This window comes from Gossypium raimondii, chromosome 9, assembly GCF_025698545.1.
Source record: "Gossypium raimondii isolate GPD5lz chromosome 9, ASM2569854v1, whole genome shotgun sequence".
Taxonomy (NCBI): Eukaryota; Viridiplantae; Streptophyta; class Magnoliopsida; order Malvales; family Malvaceae; genus Gossypium; species Gossypium raimondii.
The window spans coordinates 35,794,302-35,804,495 of NC_068573.1; the positions used below are offsets into that span (position 1 = coordinate 35,794,302).

The 10,194-nt window shown below is 27.0% G+C and overlaps 1 long non-coding RNA gene across 1 annotated transcript; it reads left to right on the forward strand.

Annotated features, from left to right (window-relative positions):
* The first annotated feature begins 7,860 nt into the window (after window positions 1-7,860).
* LOC128032750 (uncharacterized) lies at window positions 7,861-9,597 on the forward strand. The gene is made up of 2 exons (XR_008189054.1): window positions 7,861-7,944; window positions 8,425-9,597. It is a non-coding gene; the product is annotated as an uncharacterized LOC128032750 (long non-coding RNA).
* Window positions 9,598-10,194: the final 597 nt, after the last annotated feature.

Sequence of the window (10,194 nt, forward strand, 5' to 3'; positions counted from 1 at the left end):
GTCACTACCATATACAAGCCTCTTCACATAATCCCGTTTTGCATAAAAATCTAAGGTATAGGACCTAATCCTTGGTCTATAAGTCTCAGAGGCTAAGGTGGCACCCATTCTAAATAAGAACCAAATCGCAATTCTCTGATTTCCAACCATATTGTCAATGCAAGACCAATTCTTTTACACCTCACACTTTGTGCAATTAAAGGCGCATTTGAGCCATTATCGCAACATATTAAAATTAGAACACACTATCAATGAATTGAAGTTGCAATTACACATTATCAAATAAAAATAAACAATACAAATTTAGAACACACGAAGCAAAAAATTATCTACTAAATGATATCGTTGCAACAAAGTTAGAGATTTTGGTTGGCCAAATTTTTTAACAAAAAATCCTAAAAGGATTAAATTGTATTACTAAATAATTAGAAGGTTTAATACTGCAATAAATCTATTTTATTCAAGGAAGCTAGATCCCGCTTGCCCTCCCTTATATTAACTATAGTAATTAAGGTATCAAAACTTGTTTATTTTGTAAAGCAACAAATTTTGTGGTATGATTGAGAAAAATATTTTGTTAAGCAACAAGGTTTGGGTTTGTTTTAGTACTTTATTTAATAATAATATTAATTGAAAAATCATACATACGACTCCATTTTATGATTTCACATTATTGACCACTTTGAAAATAAATTTATATATAATTTTCCTTATTTTAATTATTAAAAAGGGTTCAATAAATATGAATTTGGAGACCCAAGTTTAATTAGATTTTCTTCACATGGTAGGTTCAAATGTGAAAATATTTTCTAAGCAAAATTATTTATTTTTATAAGAATGAGGATTTACTTTAATAATCTTCTTTCTCTTGTTTTAAAACTTTTATAACATTTTAAATTTAAATTTCTTTATTAAAATATTAAATTTCTTGATTTTTAATAAAATATTAAAGTCCTTATTTTAAATATTGATTAGTCCTTATTTTAATAAAATATTAAAGTCCTTAATTTAATTATTGATTAGTCCTTATTTTAATAAAATATTAAAGTCCTTATTTTAATTATTGATTAAATTATTTTAATGAAATATTAAAGTCCTTATTTTAATTATTGATGTAATTATTTAAAATCAAATGAATCAACTAAAATTTACTAATAATCGAGTGCTTATTTATATAATTTAGCAAAAATATTATAGAATACAACTTATTTTAAAATATATATTTTATCAAGGAATGTTTAATTTTTTTCAATTTGATTTTCCGAGTTACAAGATCCCATTAGCTATAAATAATGTATCATTTTATCGATTATATTAGAATTTTAACTTCCACTCTCAAAATAACTTTGATTATTATTATTTATGATTAATAAAATATAAACTTATATATTAAAGATAATGTGACATTAGGAAAACCAAAGAGACAAATTTGTATAATATGGAATCCATTATAAACATAAAATGCCCTATCTATTTTGTTGATTTTCATTCACCGGCATTGAATATTCATAGTTGAATTATATCAATCACATCTTATTTATATAGAATTAAATGCGAGATTGTGATCCCATTTAATTTCAAATTTATAATATTCTTTCGATTATTTGAAAATCTTAAACAAAATATCCGACATTAACGTACTAATAAATTACAACTTTACTAGTATATGTTAATGGACTTCAAATATTTTATTTTCATATGGAAATATAGGTCTTCTTTTGTACTTTTTAAAAACTGTTCAAAGAAATTTACCAAAACAACCAATTTACTCATATTTCATATTAGAAAGGACCTTTATAATACTTTTAGTAAAACTTCAACATTCTCAAGATAAATGTAATATACTTGAGTTGAATTCAAATAGTAATAAGTTTAAATCGAAATTAACTCCTCGATGTTCGACACAAGCGCTTTATAATCGTTTATAAATTTTTAGCACCAAATTTAATCGATTTTAATTGGTGTAAATGAAAACATATCATCAATCACATGTTTTGATTTAATCTCCATTTTAGCAAATCGAAAAATCCAATTTTATTTTAAGATCTAAATTTATTATTATCTTAATTCACTTATATAAATTTACTATCAATTATTATTAATAGTGAATTATCAACCAAACGGTTTAATCACGTGTATCTCATGTATCTTAGAACACAAATAATGAACATGTCCTGCAAGTAACTCGTTTTTGTCACTAGCATATCCATTTTCATATTCTACTGACTAACAAATCAAGAACAAATCAAGTAAATTGTTTTCATATTCTACCGAATAACATACAAATTCAATTTTTAGCAGACAATCAAAACAATTTCCAGCAGACAATCATAACAATTTCCAGCAGACAATCAAAACAATTTCCAGAACAAATCAAGAACAATATCAAAACAAATGCAACAATTTCCAGTTTCATCTTCTAGTCACTAACAAATCAATACAAATCAATAACATTGTCCAGCAGACTATCAAAAAATTTCCAGAACAAACCAACAAAATCGAAATCGCCTATAAATTCTTCAAATATGAAGCAAGCAATCTCATATTTCCAGTCAAACAGGCTGACTTTGAATAGAAAACCATGGTCACACACATCTTAAAACAATACAAGGCCTGTTACATTAAAATATATAAATCCAAAACTGCTAAGATATATATATCTAAATGGCAATGGCCAAAACTGCTAAGATTTAGTTTTTATTTTATGCAAAATGATACAATATAAATAAAACTTTAAACTGAAGCCAACAAATTTTGACATCTAAGCTAAGGGATCAAAGATTAGATCCATTTTGTCCACTGCTTTGAGACCATGCATGCAATGCATGTATATCTACCCCTCCCTACACCAAAAACCATATATGCTAAAATGCCATTAAAGTCTAATTGCCTATTTCTTTCCCATTATTTATCATATTTACAAGATTTAATCAGACATAAGCAAAAATCGATGAAATTAATCCCAGCACTGTATCTTCCTGTGCTAAATGATGAAGAACATAATAAACGGAATCAATGATAGTAGAGACCGAGATAACAAATCTATATTTCAATCATATACATGCACAACAGATGAAGATAAACATCTCTTTTACTTTAATGATATATGATGACTCAAAGGGAAATAAACAGCAATAGAAAATAAATAGCAATAGAAACATGCAATCGGGGAAACTAACTCATCGACTTGATCAAGGCAGAGATATATGAAGAACAACCTGTAATCGGAAAAGGGGAAACCGATTAGGTTAACAGTGCAATAATCGATGAAGAAGTCACTACACTAACAAGGCAGTGATTCGAATCTGCTAACATGCAGAAAAAAAGCTAAAGACATTACAAGGCAGCCATTGAAACTAATTACAGAGAGAAAAAGAGAGTTAGAAAAGAAAAGAAAAGAAAAAAGAGAGTTGAAACTCATTACAGTGATTCGAAACCTTTACCTTTCAGTTGCAGTAACCTGGAGACCCACCAACTAGAGCAATCGAAAGAGTGACAGAGAGAACAAGAAAAGAAAAAGGTCGACTGGTTGAGAAGGCAATCGAAAGAGTGGCAGAGAGAAAAAGAAAAGAAAAGAAACGGAGGGAGCAAATCGGCAGAAAAGAGGCGTAATGGATCTGGAGCAAATCAAGTAAAAGAAAAGCAAAGAAAGAAGGAAGGAAATCGGATGAAGGAACAGAAGAGAAACAAAGGGGATCGAGGGAGGGTAAATCAGGGAGGTGATGCTGAATCGGTAGCTAATCTGGGCAAAAGAGGGGGAATAGAAATCGGTGGTTTTCACCGATTAGGAAGGTAATGGATTACACGCGTATTACCAATACATCAAACCAAACGACGGAATACAGCCGGATTAGGTGGGGCCCACCGATTAGGGGTGTATTGGCATAGCCAATACACCAAACCAAACATGCTGTAATTCTCCCTTTTAAAAAAGCATTTTAGACATTTTTCAAGGTTAAAATATGTTGTTAGTCTCTATACTTTGACAAAATTTGAGATTTAATCACTATACTTAAAAAGTTAAAAGTTAAGTCCTAATTTTTTTATTTAAAATCTCAATCTAGTCTCATAAGTTTTTTTTAATCAAAATTTGTCAACTTGAAATTGTGATTAGCTTGTCCTCATGTGATATGACATATGATTGAAAGGAAATAAATATAATAAGTTGATAAATTTTGACAAAAATACCAATGACGATAATGATTAGTCTAGGATTTTAAATTGAAAAAGTACGATGATTAAATTTTTAATTTTAAAATACATTGATTTAATCTCAGATTATATACAAATATAGGGACTAACAACATCTTTTAACTTAAAAAAAGCAGCTATGATTTGAGTAATTTGTTATTTTGGATTTTTAATTATTTAAATTGAATTTTATATATTTTAATTAATTATATATTTTTGGTGTATAAGTAATAATGATTTGAGGTTGAAATAATTTTCAAATATTTGGTATGTATATAAATATGATTTTAGATCAGAGAAAAGGGTAAAAATATCAAAGATGGATTGAAAGTGAAAGAGGTAACATTAGTACACAGTCATCTATCTTTGAAAAGAAGTAGAGAGCAAAATCAATAATGAGTTATATGATACAATTGAAGTGAATTAGGATGTTGACAAATTGAAGGGTTAAATTCAATCACTTATATATTAAGTCTTGTCATTTTTCTGAGCTAATTTTACATACTAATATATGGAAAGAAAAATTGCAAGAGACTTTTTATTTTTATATAATTTTTCTGACATATTGTTAAGGCAGATTATTTATCAATTTGCCTTTTCAGTTTTACAGATAATGATTAAGGCGTAGTTTTAACCTTGTTTCTTAAAAGTATTTTTTGAATAAAAGTTAAAATTTTCTATTACTTTTGGTTAAAACGGGTGTTTTGTAAATCATTTTTGTCCTAAAATCACTTTTGAAAATCTTAAAACATCTTATTTAGCAATACTTCTATTTCAAAAGTGCTTTTTAGAAGCAATGCTAAAATGACCTAAATGGAAATGTTTTCTCCATAACCAAAATTAATCAAGATAAAATTGTGTGACTTATAATTAGGAAATTAAAACTGAAATTTGGATTAACTCACAATTTGGTACCTAAATTTTTTTGTCACAAGTGGTATCTAAACTAACTTTTTTCTTAAGTTGGTACATTCGTTAGTCAAACCATTAAGTCTATTTAAAAAAGTGGTTTAACCTATTAATTAGTACCTAAATAATACTTTTTCCGAGTTGGTTACCTAAACATTTTTGGTAACAAGTGATACCTAAACTATTCTTTCTTTACCCATCTGTTAAAAAATTTCAACCAATAACAGATTGCCATGTCATATAAACTATAAAAATTAATTTTTTTTACATTATTTCTCTCTCTTTATTTTTTTCAATCTGTTTTTTTTCCTTTATAATGTATGACAATGCCAACAATGCTTGAAATTGGCAATCTCAAGATTGAGACGTTGACAATTATTTTTATTTTTCAACTTCATTACTTACTTGCTCAACCTGATGGGATTGAAAAAGTTCTTTCACGAATCAAAACTAGTGTTTTTAGAACTAAATTAACCGATTAGACCAAAAACTGGTCCAAAGAAAGGATTGAACCAATTGACTCGCAAACCAATACAAACCAGTTGAAGCGATTTTCTCTATTTTTTTAAATATTTTTATTTTTAATGAATTTTTAATATTCTTAAATATATATAAAGAAAATAATACTTTGTCTTTTCTTGCTACATGGTAATTTTTAATTGGTTATTTTTTAAAATAAACTTAAGAGTTTGATTAACGTTTAAACTAACAAAGGTATAAACTTGGGAAAAAATAGTTTAGATATCATTTGTGACAAAAAAATGTTAGGTACCAAAATGGGAAAAATGACATGATTTAGGTACCATTTATGGGTTAATTCTTTTTGAGAATTTGATTAACGATTGAACCAACAAAAGTACTAACTTGGGAAAATAACAGTTTAGATAATAGAGACCATTTGTGACCAAAAAATATTAGATACAAAAATGAGAAAAATAGCATAGTTTAGGTACTAATTTATAGGTTAATCCTTTTTAAAATAGACTTTAACTAACAGAGGTACTAATTTGAAAAAAAAGTAGTTTAAGTACTACTTGTGACAAAAAAACATTTAAACATCAAGATAAAAAAAGAGTATAGTTTAAATACGAATTTGTAAATTAAACATTAAAACTTTATTAATGTGAATTAAAATTGAAATCAATGATGATAATTAAAACTTTTGACTAATTTTGTATTTAATACTTTTCATTAAAATCATTCAAATTCATAACTAACTTTTAAATTTATCTTTCCAAAACATGCCTAATTAGATATAATTATTTTATCAAATTCAAAGTAGTAATTAATATATTCATTAAATAGTCAAAGTTTCAAATTCAACATACATTGATTCTAAAAATAATAAAAGATAAAGGACCTACCTTTTTGCTAACACGTGTCAGACCAACCATTTTCCCTTTCTTTATTTTCTTGCATTTTACAAAAATGGTTAAATATCAGTTTTGATCCTTTTAATATGTCTAAATTTAAAATTTAATCTATATACCTTAATTTCTAACATGATTTGATCCTATATTTTTATAATGTTATCTATTAGTCCAAATAGTTAATAACATTAACTTTTCGATTAAAACATTATGTGTTTATATATAATTTAAATATTCCAAGAGTCTTATAGACTGACACATGGCTTCTCATTTTTCTAGGTTTGCGTCTTTTTTTTTTTTTACATTATAAGATAATGGCAAATTTTTAAATTTGGCCTTTATACTATGTTGAAACTTGAGATTTAATCTATATACTTTAATTTTTGACATAATTTGATCTCTCTACTTCTATATTGTCTTTAATTAGCCTAAATAGCTAATATTGTTAACTATTTCAATAAAATTCTAGCGTCAATTTTTCTCAAGAAAATTGTTCCAGCAGAAAAATATTTCATCATGATGATTTTGAATGAAGAAATTAAGAATTTTAATAGTTGTAACAACTAGACCTAATTATTTAAATTTAAAAGTAGAGACTATATTCTTGAAAATAAAAGTAGAAGGACAAAATTGAAATGTACGAAGTGTATAGGACTTAGAGCATATTGTAAACTTCAATTTTTTCTCTATAATTTGAAACAAACAAATAATTAACACAACGCAAAGTGTGGATTGAAACAATAAAGTATTGATTGAAAATATGGAAAAAGTTTATGAAACAATTTAAAATTAATTTTAAAACCTTTATTAGCACATAAAATTACATATATTGAAATCTTGTAATATTTTCAATAAATATATCAATATCAATAGAATAATAGAAAATCAACTAGTTTGTATTCCCATATGATGCACGGGTCGATTTTGTATATTAAATTTATATTTTTTACAATATTAGTTTTGTTTAAAATTTTTAATGAATTTCTATAAAAATCATTGATAAATTGAAAAGCAATTGTAACAGCCCGATTTTTAATGGGGTCGAAAATGACTGTTTTGGAACCCCATTTACGTAAACCAAGTCCATAAAACATTAATACTTAATATTTACAAGGTTAATATAGAAATATATTCAAGTTTGGTCCAATAATTTTGTTGAATTGATAGTTAATTGAGGTACAGGAACTAAATCATAAATAATTACCACTTCAGATTTTTAAATACCATTTTTAAATGGTCAAACGGTGGTGGTGGATGACATAATCCACTAACTTTTGTTAATTATCCTTAAGGCTTAATTAATTAAGAGTTAATTAAGTTAATTTTGATTAATTAAAAATTAAACAAACTATATAAGACAAAATTAAAAGAAAAATAAAGTATCTGCTCATCTTCTTCCTCTTCTTCTTCTTCTCCCTTATAGCAAAAATAAGAAATAGGGTGTGGAAGCTTTCAAACTTTCGGCCTTGATTTAGTGAGTTCAATTTAGTCATTTTATTGTAATTTTTATATTTTTGAGGTCATGAGAGCTTGATTTAGCTAGCTCATGTACCAATTTGTAAAACTGTTAAATTTTTTTGAAAGTTTCCATTGCTGATTTCTTGAATAAATTGGTGTTAATTTGTTAAATTTTAAGCTTAGATGTGAAAAATGACTAGATTGTAATGTTTAGTTATTAGTTTTTGAACTTAAGGACTAGAGTGTATAAATTATGAACTTGATTTGAAATTTCTATAATAATAGATATTAGAGGGTCATAGAAGGATATGGTTGAGATCGATTTCAAAATCGAAGCTCAAAATTGAAAGTTATGACTATTTCAATTTTAAAGACTAAATTGGATAAAATGCAAAACTTTAGGATTATTCAAAAATGAAATTAAACTAGTTCATGCCTAGTATGAGATGATATAAAAGTGTTTGATATTGATAAATTGAATTGAATAATTGTATAGATAGGAAATTGAACCAAATTGGAGATAATCGGGGAAAAGCCAAAATTATCGATTAGTCTTTGCAAATTCAACTTGTTGGCTAATTTGACCAGGTAAATTCATATGGTATGATTATGTTTAAATTTTTGTGTATTTTAATTATGAATATGTGTATGTTTGGTTGAAATTTGGATTATTTGTGATTTGGTATAAAAGGTGAGATTGGGACTAAATTGTAAAGAAATGTATTTATATATATGTCTGTGTGTTGAAAATGTTTGGGTGAACTTGGTAAAGGTTTTGTGCACACTTGTATGAATTGATTACCGATGATTACCAAAATCTAACATTTTTCGCGGACTCGAAGATACATGTGACACAAGTTTAGCCTGGAATGGTAACTTGACATCGAAAATTGAACCTTTAATGACACATTTGATTGCTTGGTTAGCTTGGACGAGCAATTGATGTATCGAAGATACTTGTGACACAAGTTTAGCCTGGACTGGTAACCTGATGTCAATTTAAAGGTTTAGCTCAGATGAGTAACTTGACATGTGTATATATATATTCAGCTCGGGTAATTGGTATAATAGGATATTTGTGTATGATATGAATTTGATGTTCAAATAGTTAAATGTTGAATTGATTATGAATGTAGTATTGAAAAGTTGATTTTAGTGGATTGAAATGATATATGTTTGAATTACCATTTGATGTGACTATATGTTAAACTCACTTTATTGATATGTGATACCATGTTTAGGCAAATATTGCCAATCTAAGTAGCTTATTTGATTAGTTGTAATATGAGGTAAGTTTTTGTTTAATGCATATGAACTTACTAAGCATTCAATATGCTTACCCCATTATTTTTTCCCTTTTCCTATGGATTTCAACTTGCGGAACGTGTCTAGCAGATCGTCCAGAAGCTCGCACTATCCTGTTTTTAAATTGGTAGCTTTTCAATCATTTTAAGTTCGATTTTGTAGAATGTATATAGGTGTTTGAATAAGTTAACTTGAAATGATAAATGTTAGCTTGCAACCTTTATAATGCTTGATTTTGGTAAGGTTAATGCTTATATGAAATGTTAAGTTTTTGGCAAAGTTAGTGCCTAATTGAATGTATATGATTTGGTAAACATGTTTGATACATGTATGTGACAATTGAAATGGTATGATTGAATGTGAATGAGTAATAGAAAAGTTAAATGAATGTTTGTAGTTGAACAAGTTGAAATGGTATATATTTTTGTCAATGTACATTTGTAATTTTTCGAACAGATTAGTTAATATGATTATTTATGAATTACATTAATACTTTGTATATTGTCCTCACATGGTTTTTGTACGCAAAGCAAAATGGAAGCAAATGTTGCTCACTGGTTGTCTAATGTTTAACTAATATTAAGCGATATTACATAGTCGGATTGTAATACAGAAAGACTATATTAGTAGACGAACCTAAACATGTCCTTAGTCTAATAAAAATGAGCAAATCGATTGAAAGACTAATATGTCGTCTATCAAGTCCAATTGGGGAGATGTTTTGTCTTGGACATTAGAGCGGATGACTCCCAGAAGATAGAGACATAGATGTGACTGACTGGATTGACAGTACATCGGACTGAACCCAAGAAGAATAGATCCTTAATCCGTTTATGGATTTATTCACTTGTGACATTCATAGTGTGACATACCTAAATCCTAAGTGGATAACATATTATGTATGTGTGACTTATACACTTTGATGTAACTAAAAGCCTAAGTTTGAATATATAAGGAACCA